The 24,421-nt window shown below is 46.1% G+C and overlaps 1 long non-coding RNA gene across 2 annotated transcripts in view; it reads right to left on the reverse strand.

Annotated features, from left to right (window-relative positions):
• Window positions 1-16,435: 16,435 nt before the first annotated feature.
• Window positions 16,436-24,421, reverse strand: part of LOC149872806 (uncharacterized) — a 49,407-nt gene continuing 41,421 nt past the window's right edge. For both annotated transcript variants that reach the window (XR_016440406.1, XR_016440407.1), the window contains exons 2-3: window positions 18,018-24,290; window positions 16,436-17,687 (exon numbers count right to left, since the gene is read on the reverse strand). This is a non-coding gene — a long non-coding RNA (uncharacterized LOC149872806). The remainder of the gene's footprint in view (window positions 17,688-18,017; window positions 24,291-24,421) is intronic.

Here is a 24,421-nt window from a genome sequence, read left to right on the forward strand (position 1 = left end):
AGCAGGTGCGAATCCCTACTTTCCCCTCCATGCTCAGAGTCATGTCCTCTCCTGACTTTCCCCTGATCGCCTGGTCACTACTGCTGTTTTCAGCACTGTTCCCAGGGTAGGAGGAAGCTTCAGTAGCTGCCCCTGCCTGTTACTGCCAGTCTGCAGTGGGGGCTGTACTCAGGACAGTGACAGCAGCACAAACAGACAGGGCATGGGTTCTCCAATCATGCCTGGTCCTCCACTTGGAGCAGATGCAGGGAGAAGGACCCATGCACCTCCCATTGATGCTGCCTCTTTTGCTTTCCCAGCTGAGCCTGGTCCCCAGGCAGCCCTGGTGGAATGGGCAGAAGTGGGTCTGAAGCTTTCCCTGCCTCTGGGGCAGTATGGAAAGCAGCAGCAGGTGGGGGAATGAGAGGGGACATGAGCCTGAGCCCAGAGGGAAAGAGGCAGGATTCTTACCTTCTTTGGGAACTTTAAAAAAGTCCCCAGAAGTTCCCAAAATGTCACACCACTGCACCCCCTCTGGATTCACCCTTGTATTCTTTCTGGTCCCTGCTGCCTCCCTAATCTGCTATGTGCCACACACAGGCTGCCTCTGCCACTTGTGGCATGCATATCACAGGTTAGCTACCCCTCACCCCTAATCCAGGACGCAGTATCATGGGTGCATACAGAAGTATAACAAACTTAAATGGGGACATATAACTGAAAAAAAATTGAAAACCCCTGTCCTACACTATTTAGTAAATACATTAGAATAATAAACACATTTGTAGAAATCAGGAACAGTTTATGAAAAAAATAACAGAAAAGGTCATAAATGTTCAACAAACACTTTTTTCAAGGAAAAAAATACTTGTCGTTAAAAGTAATAAAAGTGAAATAAAAAAGACAAGAAGGCAATTCTGGTTAATTTTCAAACATAGAAACAGGTAAAATGGTATCTTGAGCTCGGAGAGAAAAGGTAAAAAAATCTTAGCAGTTATTTTATGCATGTTCTTTTTGGCATTTTTTGTATTTCATATTATTTATTTATATGTAACAAATCCACCACAACTAGTCTTCCTTAATGTCATTAGTATTCATTAATTATGTATGCTTTGAAAACAAAATGTCACACATGCTATGGCTATGAAGAATTCAATATTTTTATGAACAGTGCTAAAAGTGTTCTTTTCCCAAATGGGGGGAAAAATCTGCATTTTGAATATATAAACTTTTTATGAACGCTATAGTATTGAACACCTTACCAATAAGATATTAAAATAATGGACACCACAGAGCCATAACTAAATAAGAATTATTAAGACTATAAAAAGAAATGCTAAAGATTTGTGATAGCCATGGATCTGTTATTTTAACTATAATGATTATCTATATATTGGACTTGTTTTAGTAAATAAACCATGAGAGTAATTTAATCTTGTGCTGTATTTTATTATTCCCAATCTGAGGTAATAGCTAAGAATTAGTATGAAGTCTTTTACGGAATAGTGAAATAAAATCCTACTCCAAGCTGTTTAAAGATTTTTCACACATACAAAGTCACAGTTCTAATAAGAGCTCTTTTAAAAGTCTTTTACTGCTTGTAAAAAATCAACATTTATAAGTTGCTTATATTTACAGTTTGTGAAAACTATAGCTTCCCTGATTATGGTAATTAGATAAAAAGCAACATTTTAAAGGTTCCAATAGCAATCACACTGTGTCCCTGTATGTGAACTCATTACTATAATTTATCATTTAAAGGAAAAACCTTCAAAATAGGATTAATGTCTACATGAAGTTCAGCAGAGAATGAACAGAGCGTGCAAACAGGGAGCTGGCTAGGGGGGACCTGTCCCCCAGGTGACAAGGGGATCCCTCGGAGGCTGCTCCTAGGGGCTTGCCCCAGACCACCAGGATCCAAGACCCCCCCCCAGCAGGAGGGCAGTGTGGGGGGAGGGACAGCTGGCAGCCAGCAGGCACTTCCAGGTAATCCGGAGCACCTGATTGGCTGCTCAACCAGTGCAGGAAAATTCAGACCCTGGGCTTTAAAAAGCACCTGGCAGTTGGGAGCTGAAGGAGTTGAGAGGGGGCTGACTGGACACACATGGGGGCTCTCAGCACACATGTGTGCCCTGTAACTTACCAGCGGCGGTGAAAGCTGAGGATCAACAGCGGGGACAGCAGCAGCTGATCCCCCAAAGGTAGGTGGGGCAGGAGCTGGCACAGCTGCAGAGGATCTGGAGGGGAAGCCCCTGGATCCCTCTTTGCTGAGCCGTGCTCCCAAGCCGAGCATGAACAGAGTGTGCAAATAGGCACACTCTGTAAGGGAGTGCAGGCGGAAGCAGGCTGGGCAGCGAGAGAGTCTTCCTCAGGAGGTAGGAGGCTCCACCAACAAGGAGACAGGTAAGAACTACCTGCAAGCCATGGTGAGGACTCGCAGTGCTGCCAGGGGCCCTGCCCCAGTGGTGCCACCCTTCCCGGGCTCCTCTGAGGTTGCTGCCCAGAGCCTTTGGGGGGCCTGGTGACCACCTGCCCCCCGAGCTGTGGGGGCAGCTGGGTGGGGTCCCTGGAGGTGGGACTGAGGTCTGGTGACTCCCCCGCCTGCCCCTCTTGTAAGCATCTTCAGGCTTTGGAGGGGCAGGTAGCAGAGCTCCAGGCCAAGGTGAACATGTTGCGGGGGATCCAGGTGGCGGAGAATGAAATTGATCTGTATTTCCGTTCTCTGCAGGAACAGGAATCCACCAGAGAGATCCCACGTCCAAAACGTTCAACTAATCTGTGGCAGCAGGTTTCTGTCAAGGCCAAGGCAGCTCGTACTACTGCTGTGCCTGCTCCCCAGACACCCCTTGATGTAATGCCTTGCTGGACCTGGTCCTGGCCACTGGGGATGATCTGGTGAGGGGACTGCAGGTCCTTCACCACCTGGACGATAGTGATCATCACCTGCTGGAATTCACTATCCAGTGCAGGGTGTCAAGGGCTTACAGCAAGACTAAAGCCCTTGATTTCAGAAGGGCCAACTTCAATGAGCTTCTGAGATTAGTGGGGGAGGCACTGAGGGCCCAGAGGTAGAGGAGACGGGAGTCCACGAGGGATGGTCGTACCTTAAGGGGATGATCCTCCAGGCCCAAAGGGTAACAGTCTGTGAGAGAAGCAAGTGGGGAAAGAGTGCTCAGAACCCCCCTTGGCTTAGCAGGGGCATTCAGGAATGCCTGAGGATTAAAAAGGGGGCATACAACCAGTGGAAAGGAGGAGTTATCACCAAGGAGGAGTACTCCTCCTCTGCCCTGGAGTGTAGGAGGGCTATTAAGAAGGCCAAGGCAGAGATAGAACTCAGGCTAGCATCCAGGATTAAGGACAACAAAAAGTCCTTTTTCAAGTACATGGGGAGCAAGAAGAGAGCACCAGGCAATGTAGGGCCCCTGCAAGACTCAAATGGTAATCTTGTGGCTACACCAGATGGGAGAGCTGATACTTTTAACAGTTTCTTTGCCTCTGTTTTCTTAAACAGGGATCAGGACATTCCCCCTACCAGAGGTAGGGACAATCTTGGGGAAAGGTCTGTCAGGCCTTTGGTCACTGCAGATGTAGTTAGGGATCTTCTGGAAGGGCTGGACATTTTTAAATCTGCAGGTCCAGATGCCCTCCACCCAAGGGTGTTGAGGGAGCTGGCAGGGGTCATCATGGAGCCCTTGGCCCAGCTGTATGAGCATTCATGGTCATCTGGCCAGGTGCCAAAGGATTGGAAACTAGCTAACATGGTCCCAATTTTTAAGAAAGGGAGGAAGGAGGACCCAAGTAACTATAGGCCCGTAAGCCTCACCTCAGTCCTCGGGAAGAACTTGGAGAGAATTATCAAGGAGCACATCTGTGGGGGGCTAACAGGGGAGATCATGCTCAGGGGCAATCAGCATGGGTTCATCAAAGGCAGGTCCTGCCTGACCAACCTGGTTGCCTTTTATGAACAAATAACTAAATCCTTGGATGATAGTCTCACCATGGATGTAGTCTTTCTGGACTTTAAGAAGGCCTTTGACACTGTCTCTCACCCCATGCTCATCAATAAATTGAGTGACTGTGGCATTGATGCCTACACAGTTGGATAGGTAAAAAATTGGCTGATGGGGTGCACCCAGAGATTGGTGGTGGATGTGTTGTACTCAACCTGGTGAGATGTGAGCAGTGGGGTACCCCAGGGTTTGGTCCTCAGGCCCGCACTGTTTAATATCTTCATCAGCGACTTGGATGAGGGGATTGAAAGCACGTTGTCCAAGTCTGCTGATGACACTAAGATGTGGGGCGAGGTGGGCACACTTGAAGGGAAAGAGAGGCTGCAACTAGATTTAAACAGACTACAAAAGTGGGCAGATGAGAATAGGATGGGGTTCAACATAGACAAATGCAGGGTGCTGCACCTTGGGAGAAGGAATCCACAGCATACAGGCTGGGGAGTTTCCCTCTTGAAAGCACAGAGGTGTAAAGGCATAAAGTCATTATAGGCTAGGCAGTGCTATGCTATAGGCTCAGCAGTGCTACGCTGGCTAGCACTACAGAAGATCCCGGGACGTCATTCTCCCCTTGTACTCAGCCTTGGTGAGGCCACAACTGAAGGACTGCATCCAGTTTGGGGCTCCACAATTCATAAAGGATGTGGAGAAGCTTGAGAGAGTCCAAAGAAGAGCCACACGCATGATCAGAGGTCAGGAAAACAGACCTTACGACGACAGGCTGAGAGCCATGGGACTCTTTAGCCTGGAAAAGCACAGGCTCAGGGGTGATCTGATGGCCACCTATAAGTTTCTCAGGGGTGACCACCAGGATCTGGGGGAATGTTTGTTCATCAAGGGTGACAAGGCCGAGTGGTTATAAACTACTGCAAGACCATTTCAGGCTCAACATAAGGAGGAATTTCTTTACTGTCCGAGCCCCCAAGGTCTGGAACAGCCTGCCATCAGAGGTGGTGCAAGAACCTACACTGAACACCTTCAAGAGCAAACTGGATGCTTATCTTGCTGGGATCCTATGACCCCCAGCTGACTTCTTGCCCTTTGGGTGGGGGGCTGGACTCAATGATCTTCCGAGGTCCTTCCAGCTCTAATGTCTATGAAATCTATGAAATCTAGCTGCTAATGCCAGACCACAGCAGCCAATGCCAGACCACAGCCAGCAAGGCCAGCCATACTTTGTCATGCATCTAAAAGATGCATCTCAAGCCAGTCCAGAGAGGTGATACTCCCCCTCTATGCAACATTGGTCAGGCTGCAATTGGAGTACTGTGTCCAGTACTGGTCACTGCACTTCAAAAAGGATGTGGCCAACCTGGGGAGAGTTCAGAGGAGGGCCACCCGTTTGGTGAGAGAGCAGCAGGACAGGCCCTATGAGGAGAGACTGAGGGACCTGAACCTATTCAGCCTCAGCAAGAGGAGGCTGAGGGGGGACCTGGTGGCTGCCTACAAATTTATCAGGGGAGATCATCAGCAAATAGGAAGAGACCTATTCTCCCCAGCACCACCTGGGGTGACGAGGAACAATGGTAATAAGCTGATGGAGAATAGGCTTAGGTTAGAAATTAGAAGGCAATTTTCTACAGTTAGGGTGGCCAGAATCTGGAACCAACTTCCTAGGGAAGTTGTCCTCGTCCCTACCTTGGGGAAATTCAAGAGGAGGTTGGATGATCACCTGTCTGGAGTCTTGTGAACCCAGCATTCATTCCTGCATGTGACAGGGGGTCAGCTAGATGATCTGTTCAGGTCCCTCCTGACCCTAGCTACTATGAAACTATGAAAGTTTAATGCCATGCTATCTCTATATGTTGAATTTCTCAGTAAAAAAGGTATGGCTACAAATGGACTCTTCAATTTTTAATTCATGTTCTCCAGTTTACCTATGCAGCACTGCATTAAACATGACATTATGTCTGTTAGAACTAATCACTAAAAATGTCAAAATAGTTTTGTTACCTTACATTGGTTTCTTTTACTGCCTGTTACTGGTATTTCACAAACTAAATCTAATTTATCCATTATTCCAAGGATAAGATAAAATCAACAAATTCTTCTCCATAATATGACTTACAGATATAGGATCTACTCTAATTTTAGATAATTACACTGATGAGTCATTTGCAAAAAGTAATCCTGTTTGAATGCAGAAGGACTCTTTTAACACAATATTTTCTTTATTAACCATTCAAATGGAGCGAAATTTCTCCCTTATGTATTGAGCCAGCAAAAGACCTCTGGATAATTTATACCCAATAAATAACATTTAAATGGCCATGGGCCTTGTGCTGGCTTTCCATGCGGAGATGAATTTCACCCTTTGTGTTATACAGCTAAGAATTTTAGTTTGTAGTTTCATTAAAATCAATGAGACTACTGCTCAATAGTTTTCAGGATGGGGCCTAATAAATATAGGACCAAATTGTTTCTGTAGATACATGGGGCATGTCCAGATGAGTGAGAACATGCCTCTTGCCCCACCTCAAACCCCTTTGAGGTGGGGCGACAGACACATGAGGAAATGAAAAAATATTCCCCGTGCTGCAAACTTGCAGTGCAGGGAAAAAATTAGACCCCTGGCTCAAGATCCGGGGGGAGCTAGGCACATGTGCTGAAGTAAAAAGCCCTGGCTCAAATTTGCACCGTTTCTATTTGAGCTGCTGCTAGCGCATGCGCTTGCAGCAGCCCAAGTAGAAGCAATGCAAATTTGAACCAGGGATTTCTTAAGAAACCCGAAAAGCCCTCTCATTAAAATCCCCAAAATAGTGTTCTTTCACTATTAAAATGAAATGCCACTATATAGAAAGAGATCAGTTAGGCAATGTTTTATTGATATCTTTATAAGTATAAAGCAGTCTCGAAGCCTACCAGTGTCTCTATCATCATAATAAAATAAATTCTAAATATCTATACACTTTGGCATTCACTTTTGGTTTTTTTGTCTACCGCTTTGCTTACCAGGATGTGCAGCACAGTGCCCTGCCCCTGCCCTTGCCCTTGCCCCTCACTCTTAACCCACAACCTTCCCCCCACCCCAGTCCCCTCACTTATGACCCACAAGGCCAGTTATGTGGGTGACAGTTTTTTGGGGGTGACTTGGGGATGTGGGGTTTGTGGGGAGACTGTGGGTGTGGGGGACTGTATGGGGGAGCCACTCAGGAGTGGTGGGCCCTCTGCCACCTGCAGTGCATAACCCCACCCCCGCACAGCTCACAGAGCTCCCCACCACAGGGCCAGAGGCCCCCACAGGGGCCACAGCTACCCCCACAGGAGCCACAGCCCCCCTGCAGGAGCTACAGGGCTCAGAGCCCCTCACAGGGGCCAAAGTTCCCCCCACAGAGGCTACAGCCATGCTGCAGACCCCAGAGTCTCTCTGCAGTGGCCAAAGCTACCTCACAGGGGCTACAGTTCACTGGCAGCAACAGTGGCCATTGGGGCGCTCGGGGGCTTGTGACACAGCCTCTCCCACTTCTGCATGGCACAGGACAGTGCAGGGCAGCACAGCTCAGCCCCAGCTGCCCAGCAGTCAGTGCTGCTTCTGCCACGTCACATGGATGTGGCCCAGCTCGGCGCCATGCTGCACAGAGCCATGCACCTTTGGACAGCTCTGGGCCACTCGGGCTGTCACCTGGGGCCCTGCGCTGCTCACAGAGATCACCTGTCATGCCAGGCCAAGTCCTGCATTCAGGGAACTGGCGCGGCCCAACAGCGCATGGGGCTGTGCATTCAGGACCCAACCTGGCAGGACAGATAGTCCCTGCAAGCGACAAATGGCCTAAAGCTGCCTGAAGGCTCATGGCCACACGCAGTGCCACACCAAGCTGGGCTGCACCCACATGATGTTGCAGAGGCAGCACCAGGTGCCAGGCAGCCAGGGCAGAAACATGCCACTTTGTGCCATGCAGGGGGGCTGTACCACGAGACCCTGAGCACCCCTGCTAGTAAACTGTGGGCCATGCAGGGGGGCTGGGTTATGTGGGGGGTGGGCAGGGGACCCACCCTTCCTAAGCTGCCTCCCCCTACAGTCCCCCACCCCTCACATCCTCCCAACCCCCCACCCCTGCTTACCTGGAACAGAGATCAGGTCCAGGTCCCTGCAGCCTGCACCACTGTTGGCCCTGCATAGGCAGTCAGTGTGCTTCAGCACCAGGGCAAGGGGCAGGCATAAAGATGCTCTGGCTGACTACCAAAGTGTCTCTTTGGAGGACCTAAGCCTCCGGTTGCCTCAACTTTTTGCCTCCCATGTTTTATTTTGATACCTAGATATCTAGGTATCCATTTTTGAGCCCCCGCTACACATATGCAGCACGAAGAATGTTTTTTTGTTCTCAGTGTAACCTGGGCGGTACTCCAAGAGGTACCCCCTCTCTAAATTGAAGAGATCAAAGCAGGTGCACAAACGCTGTGGGAGGTGTAGGGGCTCTCCTCCCCTATAGAGCAGAGCCAGATCATCAAGGGGGACTTAACCATGTACTTTTTAATACTAGGAACATAACAGGCATAAATCAGAGGGTATAGTGGACACTACAATGCCCCAAGGGAGCAGGATTCAACAAAGATCAGACACTTACAATCATTGACAAAAAACAGGGTTAACAAAATATAAAACACAAACAGCAGAACAAACAATATGGGTTGGTGAAATATAAAAAGGCGCAAAATGTCAAATGACAAAGAAACATAGGGCCTTGGTACCTGGAGGGGGAGGAAGGGGGGAAAACACAATGGCCCCTTTCCACTGCAAGAAGATTTGCTTCTTGTTATTTCACTCACCCAAAGTCACCTCAGCTGGGACTTGAACTCAAGTCTCACACAGGGTAGACAGGAACACTGCCACACAGCCACCAGTGGTAGCACTACTCCAGTTTCCTAAGGGTCTTGACCTTCCTGGAGCCCTGGCCTCATGTTGAGCTGCCTGGCCTCTGATTGGAGGAGCTGGAAGCAGAACTGGGAACCCCTCAGGTCGCTGCTCAGATCCTTCCTGGAGCAGAGGGAGCCTCTCCTGCTGGCTGCAGCCTCTTGTAGGGGATCTTGGAGCCCAGTGGGAAGCCTCTCCTGCCAGCTATACGCCGTGCTGCTGAGGGTCCCACTGCTGCCTGCAGGTCCTGCTCTTTCAGGCTCTTCGGGGGCACTGCTCCTACCCCACTAGCTCAGCTCTTGCCAGTTCTGTGAAGCTCCTTCCTTGTTGTCCCTCACTGGTTGCTCTCCTGAGTCAGCCCATGCTGCCCCTCTTACCCCCCTCCAGGTGACCCAAGGGGCCAGTCGGGACACAGGGGGTGAGTCTCTGGGGCCTGATTGGTGCAGAAGGGAATCCCAAGTCCTCCAATCATCTTTTGCCCTTCAGAACCCCTGAGCTAGGTCACTGCCAGCTAACCCATCACATCAGCATGCCATTTGCCACATCTCAAACTGCTTTGAGATGCAGCAAGAGGCACTTGCAGGCTCATCTGGACACACCCATAATAGGAATTGGACATCTAAGGCCTGGGGAACAATTCACATTGCCTCCATTTTGGTATTTAACATTTCCACTGATGCTCAATTATATGGTCAGATCATCCCTGGAGCAGCCTGTCTACTGCCTGATCTCCTTTATGATACAGATCACTCACTGGATATGTACAAATTCTGCATACAGCCTTCAAGAGGCCCCAACTGTTAGGAGGGCATCAACATCACTGATTTTGGTGAAAAATGATGAGGGTTTCCTTTCTTTGACCCAATTCCCTAGCAGTTGGAAGATTTACCCAGGACATGGGAGTCCTAATTTCTAGATCCTCCTCACCCTGAATGAATTCAAACCATAGATTCCTACATCACAGGAGACTGTCCTAATTATCAGACTAGAGCATGGGTGTAGACAAAAGCATTCTCTATCCCTCCCATTGAACTAGGGCAGATAGGAGTACAAGGCTCTTGAGGCCAGAAGAAGAACAAGCCAAAAGGAACCGAACCCTAGAACCTAGTTTTGAAAGTACTTCCCTGGCAAGGTGGGTGGTCCTGGATCCCAGTTCCTGTGGCCGGGCTTACGTCCTTTTTTTTTCCAATGACTAGTGTAAAATTCATAAGCAATACTAAGAAGTAGAACCCAGTACTCAACTTGCCCAAGGTCAGCTTCCCTTTTGCTCATTTGCCATCTAGTCCCATGAACCTTGCACCCTGCCTGGTGTCCTAGCTCAGTGGGAGGGGTGAAGAATGCCTTCACCTAAGTCCATTTTAAACCACCATAAAAGTTATTTATTGCTAAGTATATGATTCAAAATGCAGCATTGAGGTTGTGCCCATCTTTGGCCCCATAGCCTGGTAGTGTGAACACTCACACAAAGCAGTGGGAGACCTGGGCTTTAGATCCTCCTCACCCTAAAATACCTTAAACTCCAGTTTCTACTTCCTAGGACAGTTCAAGGTATTTCAGGGTGACTATTTGAGAAATGTCAGTATATGGGGATTGCAAGTGAACAGAGACAAATGTACACTCCCTGCACAAATAGCTTGATGTGAGGAGTTCAGAAGCTTGCTTATCAGTTCAATCTACACAGCTCATGGTTTATTTATGGTTTCCCCTTTGCCTTGCAGCATCTCCCCGCCTTCTAAATCACCCTTGGGGGGCACACATTACTCCTTACTCCCTGTACAAAGCACCTAGGTATCTAGACATGAATTGCTCTTAAACATCCCTCTCCCTTAACTTCATAGAGATTCTAGTTATTTAACAGGGTTATTTTGAATCTTCTTGCTGGGGCAGACAAAGGTTAGGTAGGGCTATACCTGTGGTTATGCACAAAGTTAAGTTGTCTACATTAATTTTAATTAATACATCTAACTACAGCTCAATAATCTTTCTTAGCACCTGACTGGGATCATCTGACCCTAGCGCTCTCTCCTGCCCAGGGCAGGGGGTCAGACTTGATGATCTGCTGAGATCTGTTCTGGCCCTAATATCTATCAATCTATGAACATTTTATGAATTCTCATTACAACCTTTTTTACCTGTGATTTGTACACCTTTCAGAAATTTTGAAATACTAGTGTATATGTGTGAATAAAGTTTATATAAATTAATAAAAGAATGAATGAATCTTAACAGAACAATTTCACTCTGAGCCTCATAAATCTGATACAGCATTAATATTACGGAAAAATGAAAAGTACACAGGCCACGTTGCACAAAGCTATAACTTCACTAACTGCCACCACAATCCAAGATAGGCCAGTTAGGCAGCATGAATGAAGTAGCACAACACTTTCTTAAAACCTTAAAGCTTTAAAAACAGGAGAATCAATTTAATATAAAAAGATCAGGAGAATTAGGGATTTAACTATGTGTACTATGCATACAAGTTAAATCTTCCAGTGTAGTAGGTGTCTGGTAATGCAAAGCTTCAGGGCTTTTTCTGACCTTCTGTTGGGGCCAGGCAATCAATGTTTTCCCCTCATACACTTTGCTACCTTGTGGGGTATTTTTCCCTTTTCTCTGAAGCACTGCAATATTGACTACTGCTCAGACTTGGTATTTTTACCTGTGGCATGCTGATACTTCTGCAAGTATTTAGAACAGACCTGTCCATATGGTGGTCCTGGGCTGCATATGGCCCAGGAAGGATTAAGTTGCAGCCCCCTAGGCTCCTACCAAATTGATGATTCTTCCTTCATTGCTCCAGAGTTTCTAAGATCTCCCTCCAGAGCAGTGCAGTGCAATATGGCTGAAGGACCTGAAGAGGAGCTAGGGTCACACAGGTGTATGTTGCAGCAGTGGGGGTGAAGGAGGTGGGTGTTCACTACAGAAGAGGAGGAGGCTTACAGGCTCATATAATGCTGTGAGAAGGATGTGCATTCACACAGCTTCCAGCCCAGTGTCCCCTTTGCACAGCACATGAGCATGTGGCCTCCACCGGTGCAGCCTCTACAGCCTTTTGCCTTCAACCATTTAGAAAATGGACAGCTATAACTTAGAAGACTCAGAAGCCTGGATACACGTAATATTTTAAAAGGTTTAAAAGTGATTGAAACCTGAAGTGGACACTGAATGGTTCAAACAGGTACCTGGAAAATCAAGCACTATTTTGAACCAGTTCACTGTGGTACTGGTTCAGTGTCATATGTGGGCTAAGTAGAGACTATCAAAAAGCCCAAGGCTAAATCGATTCAGTCTTCACAGGTTAGTCTGAGGTATGTAGATTGAACAAATAAGCAAGTGAACAGACATTCACTTTTGATTCTGGAAATACAGCCACATGCCTGCAGTGGCCTAGCCCAGAAGCCGGGGTGCACTAGAGCAGTAGTTCTCAACCCTTTTTGTACCAAGTACCATTTGCCAACATGATGGCCAGCCTCAACCCAGTGCCCCTCACTCCTGTCTCCTCTTCCAGGGCCCAGCCCTCAAGTGTATGGGGCCTGGGTCGGGGGGGGGGGGCAAGCATCCCCCTGCAGGCTAGAATTCTGCCAGCCTACAAGAGAAAAGCTACAGTTTCCCATGCTTTTCTCCTTTAAAGAAGAATCCATTTTTAAAGCTTGTTCATGACCATTTCATATATTCTTGAGACCCACTGTTGGGTCATGACCCACAGGTTGAGAAACGCTGCACTGGAGCACACCTCCTTGCTTGGTTGGAGCAGACAGCTTGGGCTAAGCCTAGCCCACCCACCCTGCAAATGGAGTTTGTGGGAGATGTACAAAACATCCTGGGATTTCATAGATTTCATAGACATTAGGGCTGGAAGGGACCTCGGGAGATCATCGAGTCCAGCCCCCTGCCCAAAGGGCAGGAAGTCAGCTGGGGTCATAGGATCCCAGCAAGATAAGCATCCAATTTACTCTTGAAGGTGTTCAATGTAGGTGCTTGAACCACCTCCGCTGGCAGACTGTTCCAGACCTTGGGGGCTCGGACAGTAAAGAAATTCTTCCTTATGTCCAGCCTGAAACAGTCTTGCAGGAGTTTGTGACCGTTCGACCTAGTCATCCCTTGGGGCGCTCTGGTGAACAGGCATTCCCCCAGATCCTGGTGGTCACCCCTGAGAAACTTATAGGTGGCCATCAGATCACCCCTGAGCCTGCGCTTTTCCAGGCTAAAGAGTCCCATGGCTCTCAGCCTGTCATCGTAAGATCTGTTTTCCTGACCTCTGATCATGCGCATGGCTCTCCTCTGGACTCTCTCAAGCTTCTCCACATACCTTTTTGAATTGTGGAGCCCAAAACTGGACACAGTACTCCAGCTGCGGACTCACCAAGGCCGAGTACAAGGGGAGCATGACAGCCCGGGATTTGCTCGAGAAGCATCTATGGATGCACGCCAGCATTTTGGTCACTTTACTAGCTGCAGCATCGCATTGGAGGCTCATGTTCATCTTGTGGTCAATGATGACCCCCAAGTCTCTTTCTTCTGTAGTGCTAACCAACGTAGCACTGCCGAGCCTATAAGGGTGCTGCAGGTTTTTTCCTCCCAAGGTGGAGAACCTGGCATTTATTGGTGTTAAACACCATGAGGTTCTCGTCTGCCCATTTGCTGAGCTTGTCCAGGTCAGCCTGGATCACCCGCCTATCTTCTGGCGTGGATGCTTTGCCCCAAAGTTTGGTGTCATCGGCGAACTTGGCCAGTCCGCTCCTGACTCCAATGTCCACATCATTAATGAAGATGTTGAACAGTATGGGTCCCAGGACAGAGCCTTGAGGGACCCCACTGGTCACAGGGCACCATGATGAGTGACTGCCATCAATCACAACCCCCTGGGTCGGACCATGAAGCCAATTTCCCAGCCAGCGGATCGTGGTGGAGCCAAGGCCACAACCGGCCAGTTTGGCCAAGAGGTGATCATAGGATACCAGATCAAAAACTTTTTTGAAGTCAAGATATATGACATCAATCTCTTCTCCCTTGTCCAGGTGATAGGTCACCTGGTCATAGAAGGAAATGAGATTGGTCAAACAAGACCTACCCGCAACAAACCCGTGCTGGCTGTCCCTTAGAATGTTAGCCTGGGCCAGTCCCTCAAGGATGGCCTCCTTAATAAACTTTTCTAAGATCTTCCCCAGGATAGAAGTCAGGCTAATGGGCCTGTAGTTAGCCGGATCTACTCTCCTCCCTTTCTTGAAGATCGGCACCACATTGGCCTTCTTCCAGTCTTCGGGCACTACACCAGAGCGCCAGGAGTTTTCAAAGATCTGTGCCAGGGGCTGGCCTATGACGCTCGCCAGCTCCTTGAGTACCCTGGGGTGCAGGTTGTCAGGGCCAGCTGACTTGAAGGTATCCAGCTTCTCAAGGTGTTCCTTCACAAGGTCAGCATTGATGGAGGGTAGGGGATCCCCCTCACCCAGATTTCCCTGTCCCATAGCAGGCATGGGCATCCCGTGTGACTGATGAAAGACTGACGCAAAGTACCTATTTAATAGGTTGGCTTTTTCCTGGGAGTCAGTTGTCAGTTGCCCCATCTGGTTTAGCAGGGGTCCAACACTGGCCTTGCTTTTCCTCCGGCTCCCCACATATCTGAAAAAGGACTTTTTGTTGTCCTTGATGCTTGAAGCTAGTTGGAGTTCAGTTGCAGCCTTGGCTTTCCTGGTTTGGTCCCTGCAGGACCAGACCAGAGCGGAGTAATCCTCCGTGGAGGTGAATCCCATCCTCCATCCTTTGTAGGCTTTCCTTTTTAGCCACAGTAGGTCCGCTAGGTCTCTGGATGGGATGTTGGTGGACTATGAGTTAACTTAAATCTGGAGGGGATCTGAAACAGTTCAATAAACTGATTTAACCTGAATAAGTCTGATACTGCACAAGTCTGATACTGCGTCTCTCCAGGTCTATCTTTAACCAGTTTCAGCTATTTTGAAAGCGGTTTATGTGCAATGAACTTCTGTTGTGTTACAGATTTGAACTGGTTTCCAACCACTTCTACCAATTTATGTGTAAGTTGTAGATACCAAACATTTGATGACATGGGGCTCATCAGACCTGTCCTCCAAATATCTCACATTGCATCATTCCTCCCCCCTCCCCACCTTACTGCGGTAACTGGTCACTCTGGTACACAGAACTATCCTCACTTTCTACTTGACTATAACCCTTCACCATACCTTCCCAGCCCCTTTGAACTAAAACCCATGAATCAAAGCAGTAGAGGTGCACCAATACATCAGTCCATATCATATCAGCATCAACAAAAGGAATATTGACATGATCGGCAATTGGCTTTTTTTGGCTGATGTGGCCAATAATAACCTTCAATAAATCCCACGTGCATGCACACAGACGCAGCGTGCACATGGCCAGGAGTGCAGCCCAGAAGCTTGGAGAGCAGCATCTGGCTGGTAAGTCTGTGGGGTGAAGGGGCAGGGGGGAGGGAAGGGGCATGGTGGAGCAGATTGAGGCTCCACAGTGAGTAGGAAGTGGGGCTGGGGTGGGGCGTTGGTCAGAGTTAGCGGCTTGTCTGAGGGGTGTAGTGGGGTTGGGGGCATGTGCCCTCTGGATGTGTGCATAGGGCAAGGGTGGGCTACCCACTGTGCACTCAGGGCCACAGCCTCTTTCCAGTGGTGGAAGCTGAGCCTGGGCTGCTCTCAGGGCAGGCAGAGGTGGGATAGGAAGAGGCAGCGCTTGGCGTGGGGCTACAGGGGGGCTATGGCAAATTTTGGGGTGGCTTCAGCCCCCCCCATAGGCCCCTCTTCTGGTGCCATTACCGCCCACCCCCCTTCCCCTGCCCATCCTGAGAGTTCCCCCCCACCAGGACCCCGAGCATGCAGTCAGCAGCCTGCCCTCACCCTGTACACAGATCCAGGAGGCACATGCCCCCTATGCCTCCCCCGGGTTGTTACGAGATTTGCCCATCACTTTGGGGTATGCTCATTTATCCGGGATATGTTTCTAGGGTCTTGGTAATTCTATTAATGTGCTGCTTGTGTTACTTGTGTTTCTATACGGAGCTGTATCTCTCCCTTCTGCGAGCCCTCACCCCCAATGGAGCTATCTTGCAGGACTCAGTTTCAATGGGGCTGGGTTCCCCCAGCCACCAAATCAATCATACACACAAACACACACAGATTAAAGTGCTATGCCTGACCTGGCTGGATTGATCAGCATGGACAGGCTGACACCCTCAGATGCCAAGAATCAGTTCATCAGAGTAACAATAAACTGTAGTCAGACACAAGCGCACAGTTAAACAGAATACCTCTGAATCTGGCTGGGTGTCCAGCTGACACCCTCATGGGCCAGCATTCAGTTCATTAGGGTACATTTGAGTCAAACTGGGTCAATCAACCTGTACAAGCTGATCCCCTTATGTGTTTCAAACTCAGCATGTCCCACTCTTTAGCTTCTTGATGAGCAGACTCCACAGTATTTTTGGGTTTCACAGGGATCTTTAGCTTAGATAAAAGAAGCGTTGCAGCAGAGCAAGTGGTGAAGGAGAAGTAGAGAAGGAAAATATACCCAGTTACTACCAGTTTAACTATAAAAGTTATTTAATGCTAAGTATATGAAATACATAATGGCACTAGTAGTAATAGACATGCAAAGGAAAAACGAACAGAAACAATTACAGTATTACCCTGGTTTCACTAAGTATTTGGGAAAACTTAGCTCAAGCTTAACTAATACAGTTCAGATTCAGAATTTTACACCTAGAGAAAAAAGAGAAAGGAGAGAGAGAGCGCTGGGATCTCACCAGTCCAAGGCACTCGGGTTGCAGTTCTGACAGGTTAAGGTTCTCAGCACGAACATTGAAGGGAGATGATCTGTTTCATCCAGCCTCTCAAGAATAAAGCAGATGGTGTGAGAGAGACTTCTCCTCGTGAAGCACACACACACTTTTGCTGCTTCTTTTTTATACCCTCAGTTCAGCTTCTTTCAAGCATTCTCAATAGTATAAATCAAATTGTCTTTTCTATTGAGAAGGGGTTATCTGGTTTGGTCTCAGGAAACTGATTGATAATCAGGAAACACATACAGTTAGGGAGTAACCAGACAATTGGGAGCTTGAAATTCCTATGGATAGCAGATATACTGATGGGATGTCTCCTGGTTTCTTCAGGAACAATAGATAGCTTGCAGAATCAGGGTTTTAGATTTTTACTTGATGTGAACAAGCCTCAGCTTAGCATGACTTTTGCAGATCTTACTACAGTCTTTTAACAGACTTAAGACAATTATTGGAGTGTTCATAACCTTTGGGAAGGGAGGACTTGTCCTGGGAAAAGTATGACAACACTTGTGGTCAGGGCTCCAACGGGCTGGACACTGTGATGAATCCTTAACCAGTGTTCAAATGTTGCCCATACCCCCTCTGACTCGGTCTCTTTGCCTCAGCATTCCCTAACACAGCAACCGAGTTTTAGCCAATTAAGTTTAAATAGGCCTCCCATAGTGGGACCGGGGAATGTACGACCCGAGAAGCCTATTAAACTTACTTCTACTTAGAGGTGTGTGTGTGTGGGTGGGGAAGACCTTTGTAAATCCAGATTAGAACTGGTCTGATAAATGCTGAGCTGGGTGTGTTTAAATGTGGCTTGATTAGCATTTGTAGCACAGATTCCCCATCATGCAGTGCTCCTCTGCTTCTCTGATCCCAGAATTCACTGTGGTCTCTGCTTCAGGTGTTCTGTTCTCCATCTCCTATGTAAATGAGTTGTCATCTGGTTCCATCTCGGATGTAAATGAGACCTAGGGCAGTTGTTTCACTCTTGTCACCCTTATCTGGAGGGTTTTAGGTGCATCTCCCACTGCATCTTAATCAGTTTTTGTTTAGGTAGAGGAAAGGGTGGGGGTGGGATTCTTTGTGAGTCAGACAGTCTGCGTCCTGTGTCAGGGTTCCCCAAAAACATGGAGCTGAGGGTTGTGTACAGCAGTGGGAGACCCCCCTCCCTGCCCTCCTGCACCCCTTGGATGACAACCGGCTCCATCCCACCCCCCACCCCCCGCCCCAGCTGTGCAGCTCCTGCTCCTGTCACTGACCCAGCCCCAGCCCCAGCTCCACTCCCTCCCTCACCACAGGGTCTCAATCTGCCATCCCCACACCACTTCCCTTCCCCCCCACCCCTTCCCTCCAGCAGACTTACCAGCCAGGTGCTACTCTTCCAGCTGCTGGACTTGGATCTGGACAAAAAAGCCAATATCAGCAATCAGATCAGTATCAGCTTATATAGCTGGCTATTTATCAGCTATGAGTATTGGCCCAAAAAAATCTTCATTGGTGCACCCCTACCAAGTACCCTTACCCTTGACAGCCACCCCAAAGCAAGCTAGCAGACTAGACTTAGATCAACTGCAGGATATTGAAGTTTATTGAACTCATGTTTCAGAAACAAGAGAAAGCCAAAAAATTGAAACATTCCCAATCACAGGTCAGCTGCAGCCCACAAAACATGGGTGCAGACACCCCCATACCTGCAACAAGGCATGCTGGGCTGGGTGTTTGCTTCCATACCCCTAATGTCAGAGGCATAGCACTTTGGAAATTGGCTCACAGTTGTGTAATCAGTGATATTTGGGAATGGTTCATTTGGAATTTGTGTCTGCATCTACTGAGATTACGGCCTGGCAGATCTTTCTCTTCGTCTCAGGATCATACTGAATGTCAAATTTTGGGCCAGGGAAGATTTTTTTCTTAAGTCAGAATGGCAAGGACAGTGAATATTTTTGCCTTCCTGTGCATCATGGGACATGGTTCTCTTCCTAGAATTCTCTGAATATATAGGAACCAATTATATCTGTTATTTCAGTGGCTGAACATCGGCTGTGTCCTAATCTTCCCTGCTTTTACAACTACATTTTCTGGGATGTTCTTGGTGCTTTGTAACTGATCATGAGTGTTTAAAATGAAGATTTTGGGGAATCCTTAGGTAAATGGTTACGTGCAAGTGTGAGAGAACTGGCTCAATCACCCAGGAAGCCACATGAGCCTTAAAAGGCCAAGGCAGAGGAACCCAGGATCAGAGAAAGTCTCTCCCTGATCTTGGGTTCCTGGTACCCCACAATGATGATGCATTTCCAGCTTAGTTTTGTAGATCTTGGACTACCCCATACCTGGATCCCAGTGCTAGATCCAGGTTCTGAACCTGGGTCTTTCCCCTGCTCCATTCTAGCGATCAGGCAAGGCAAATATATATCTCAGAACAAGGGTCCAATGGCAAGGCTCCCCTCATGCCTAGTATATTTACAGCCTTGTTTTACACCCTATATTCCCCACACAAGAATATATGACATTTTAGGGACTAGAATATTTTTGTGGCTAGTTTGTCATTTTACAGCACCATAAATTTGCTGAATATGGGGCTTGCTGCAATTTATGGTGTGATTAAGGAGTACTTAACACTTCAATTAGGCCACGGATTTAACATCTGCCAGGGCCCTCAGTTCCTTTTTTTCTTACTGTAGGCAGAGTTTCCAAAGATTTAAAAAAAATGATGCTGAACAGTAGCAAAATAAAAAAGAAAGTAAGCCTATTTAAAAATGTGATAAATCAATGGCCCGTTTAGTACCAACTGTTCCAATATGGTTGATTTACTACTGTCACCAAGATGCATTATTACTATATGAAAACAAATGACTGTACCAGATAGGGGACCAGATTCTGGAGTTTGGGGGACAGACTCCAGAATATAACAATGGAGTGTTTGAAAATCTTATCTGGACAGGAAAGCTGATATTCCACAGATTCCCAACAACATACATACCATTCTGAAGATATGAAACTAATGCAGGATGTTTGATTTTCCTTCTCTGTGTAATTAAGCAGTTATATTTAGAAAAAAAAATCATAGAATTATAGACTTAGAAGCAATATAAAAATTATTGGAATAAAGCATAGTATGAGATAATGTTTATTTAGATGTACAATATGTTCTCAATTATGAAAAGACTCATCAAGAAAAACAGTACAACATTTTGGTGATTCTGCAAGATTATTTTAATATATTATGTAATTTAGTAGATTTGAGAACACACTCAGAACCAATGACCTCCATCCTGCAAAGACTTAAGTAACCTAACTGAGCCCAAGGGAACTATCACTTCTACATGCATAAACGGTCACAGGATCAGTACTTAAACATATAGATTTTTGCCTTTTGAGGAAAAAAAGAAATTTTAAGTTAGACTTCTTGCACAGATTATATTTGCTATTTAATGCACTGTTTGTCAAAGTGCAAAGATATGCTAAGAGGTGGGGGTCAGATGGAAAGTATACAATTGAAAGCAGGTGCAACTTTTAACAACCTATGGAATTATTGAAGTGGGTGATGATGATTATTTTCAGTTTACTAAGCAGGGGAGTCTAAGACATCTTTTGAAAGTTTAGGAAATGCTTAGTTAATGTTTTTGTGAAATTATTTGATTTACAAATGTAAAATGCATCTATAGTATACTTTAAAATGCTCTGTAATGTTCCTATTCTAATGCTATATCTAATTCTACATATTTTCTACTCAGGTTTCAGCTACTTTGTTTTTAGTAAAAAAAGTAAATGTCAGTGAAAAAATGGGGGTTCTTGAAATTATTAGGAAACACAAAGGTCCATTTATAATAAAATGTTTTAAGTGCATTTTTATAAGTTTTGATTGCCTTTTTGGTGTGCAAATAATTAGGTCATAGCATGATAGTAATGGACAATGTGAGCTTTGGTAGTAGAAATGAAGACAGTGAAACAAAAATCCCCTTTACTATAAACTGCTGAAAACTTTGAAGTATTCTACCTGAGTCATAGCCCAGACACTGGCAAAGATTTTCAAAAATTCCTGGTGCTTAGGTGAAGTACCTGAAGATTGGAAGGAGGCCAATGTGGTGCCCATCTTCAAGAAAGGGAGGAAAGTAGATCCAGGGAATTACAGGCCCATCAGCTTAACCTCAATCCCTGGTAAGATTCTGGAAAAAATAATCAAGATTCCATTTTTGACAAGCTGGCTAATGGCAATATCCTGAGAGACAGCCAGCATGGGTTTGTTGTAGGTAGGTCTTGCCTGCCAATCTCATCTTCTTCTACGACCAGGTGACATATCACCTAGACAAGGGATAAGAGATTGACGTCATGAATCTGGACTTTAAAAAAAGCCTTTGACCTGGTGTCCCATGATCTTCTCTTGGAAAAATTGGCCAACTGTGGTCTCGGCTACATCACAGTCTGATGGCTGGAGAATTGACCCTGAGGCCAGACTCAGAGGGTAGTGGTCGACAGAAACAAATCATCATGGCACTCCATGATCAGTGGTGTCCCCCATGGCTCCATCCTTGGTCTTGTTCTCTTTAATGACTTTATCAATGATTTGGATAATGGTGTCAGAAGTGGACTGGCCAAGTTTGCCAATGATACCAAACTTTGGGATAGAGCATCCACATTGGAGGATATGTTGATGATCCAGGCTGACTTGGATAGGCTGAAAAAGTGGGAAGATACAAACCTGATGACTTTCAATATGGACAAACGTAAGGGAAAAAAAACCCACAACATACTTATAGGCTCAGCAGTACTACGCTCACTAGCACCAAGGCCAAGAGACTTGGGGGTCATGATTGACCACAAGATGAACATGAGCCACCAATGTGATGCCGCAGCTGGTAAAGCAAACCAAACTCTAACTTGCATCCATAGATGCTTCTCAAGTAAATCTCAGGATGTCATACTCCCGCTGTACTCGGATTTGGTGAGGCTGCACCTGGAGTATTGTATCCAATTCTGGGCTCTGCAATTCAGGAAGGATGTGGAAAAGCTTGAGAGAGTCCAGAGGACAGTCACTGGCATGATCAGAGGGCAAGAGAATAGGCCTTATGAAGAAAGGCTGAGTGCCATGGGACTCTTCACCCTGGAAAAGCACAGGTTCAGGGGTGACCTGTCTGCAGCCCATAAGTACATCGGGGGTGTGTATCAGGATCTGAGGGAACGTCTGTTCACCAGAGTGCCCCAAGGGATGACAAAAACCAATGGTCACAAACTCCTGCAAGATCATTTTAGGCTGGACATAAGAAAAAACTTCTTTAGTGTCCGAGCCTCCAAGGCCTGGAATAAGCTCCCTCCAGAGGTGGTGCAAGCACCTACTCTGGACTCCTTTAAGGAGCATTTGGATGCTTATCTTGCTGGGATCCTTTGACCCTAACTGACTTCCTGCCCTTGGGACAGAGGGCTCGTCTCGATCTCCTGAGGTCCCTTCCAGCCCTAATGTCTATGAAATCTACATTTTCAATCAGAATAAAAACGGAGACCTTTTCCACATCAGCAGTACTTTTCAAATTATGACAGTTACACTCTGCAGTGAGGCATAGTGGCTGATTATACCTAACCACATAAGTTCTCATTTTCTGCATATTTGTATCCCCATAAAATTAACTCTCATATCACTATTGGGAGATATTACAGGTTTTCTCTGTGGAGACAATCCTTACGCAAGGTATGAGGAGCAGGAAGCTGGAAAGAACAAGTTTGCATAACTCTCTACTAAATGGATAGGAGAAAATAAGCTAAGAGTTTTAAATAGAGGGTGAAATTCTTGTTACATTCAAGTTAATGGCAAAATTCACATCAACTTCTAGTGGGCCAAGATTTTGCCCAGTATATCATAGTTAAAGGCTGGTCTTCATGCCAGATGCTGTACCTTAGTTTGTTAGCTTAGTATAAAGTTACTTTACTATACCTAAGCCTTCCATGTGACTTGCACAAGGGAGACTTTAGTTAAACAACCCCAAGTGTGGGCTTGACATTTCTTTTTATACCACTGAAGGATCTTCTCACTGGGTCTATATAGAAGGCCATTGGGAGGTTAGTCTAGGAAGGAGCTGTAATATGTGTTTATGCAAATCCATAGGATTTTGTACTTTACACAACTGGCATGGAAGAGACTTGGCTGCTACACCAGAAGAGTGAGGAGGGTAGAAGAAATGCTATGCTACCTCTTGCCTCTGTCTGGTGTGACCATTGGTAGAGTTAGCCTCCTCAACTGCTCCAAGCTTCATTTAACACTTTTCACTCATAGAGTTGTCTTAGCTAAAGAAAAAATAAAATTTTTTGGTAAATCAAAGTAGGATGCTCTTCTGAGGAATTCTGATCCATTGTGAGTGGAAACGGATGAGGGAGAAGAAAGCAAAGTTGCATTGGAATTAAGATGTCAGTGTCTTTACCACCTAAGCATACTTTGCATTTCCCATAGCTGCAGCCTCACAAAGGAGTAAATTGTTTTATTTTAGCTGTTTCTCCTCCTTCCTATAAAAAGAATGGGGATTATATTTCTCTGTGATGCTTACAAGAAATTGGCTTAACTTTGATTTATTTCACAAGTGAACTACCAGCTGTATGGAAGGAGAAAGATATATATAAAAACTGGGGAAAAGCTGAGAATTGGAATCAGAGAAAGAGAACTCAAGTGTGGAAAGAAGATCCCGGAGGAGAGTGTATTCTTTATCTGGAGCAGAGTACTCCAACTTTGAGATGTGAACTGAAGACTTAATTCAGACTTCTGTACAATTTTAATGTATTTAGTAATGGGAATTTAGGGGTATTTTTTATTTTACCCACCAGAGGGCTCCCATATTATAGTTTGCTGAGATTGCTCCTACTCTTTATTTAAATAAGTTTTGCTAGTGATTTTAGTGGCAACAGAACTGGGTCCTAGGGACAAAACTAAAACCCCTTACATAACTGATATTATCACGCTCTGACTTCAGAATTTAGATAGGGATCTTTTCAGAATACTTATGATTTCATTCCTAATACAATGACTATGCACAGAGTGACTGCACAATTAATGTTAAAAAGGCTTGGAAGTTTCATGCTAAGCTTTACCTGCAGGCAGAATTCAGTGAGTATGGTCTATTGAATATCGATAAATTTAATTTAACACAACTGTAACTAAGTTTCACCCTACCTCCCCCAAGGTCTCTTGATCGCTCACCATTGACAGAAGCATTACCTTCCCACTCATTCCAGCCCCAAATCTGATTGTCACATTCAACTCTTCCCTTTTCCCTAAACCCACATGCATAAAATTTACCCAAATCTTACCACTTTCTCTACTACATTTTCAAGTTCCAGTCTTTTTCTCTGTTATCACACCACTATTACTCATTAAGGACTTTATCAGCAGCAGCTGCTGCAACAATTTCTACTCTGACTTTTCATATCCACTTTTGGTCACCTTGTTCTATTTAAAATGATGCTGAAAAATGCCCTAGGCTCATAGAATCATAGGAAAGTAGGGATGGAAGGGACCTCCTGAGGTCACCTAGTCCATACCCCTGTTCAAGGCAGGATCATCCCGGACTAAGCATTCTGCCGACGTTCATCATGCTGATCATGTTATCGTCATTTTTTGAGTGCTTCCATGCATTCTCTCACCTGGTACCTAAAGCTTGAAAAGAGGAGGAGAAGTGTTAATGAAACAAACATGATATAAATATACAGAAGTGTAATTCACACTCCAGAATATGAAGAATTGTAGCATGGAGGGTTATCAGCCAGAAATTCTTCAAATTATTGGTA

Source organism: Crocodylus siamensis, chromosome 1 (assembly GCF_052110815.1).
Source record: "Crocodylus siamensis isolate JL-2025a chromosome 1, ASM5211081v1, whole genome shotgun sequence".
Taxonomy (NCBI): Eukaryota; Metazoa; Chordata; order Crocodylia; family Crocodylidae; genus Crocodylus; species Crocodylus siamensis.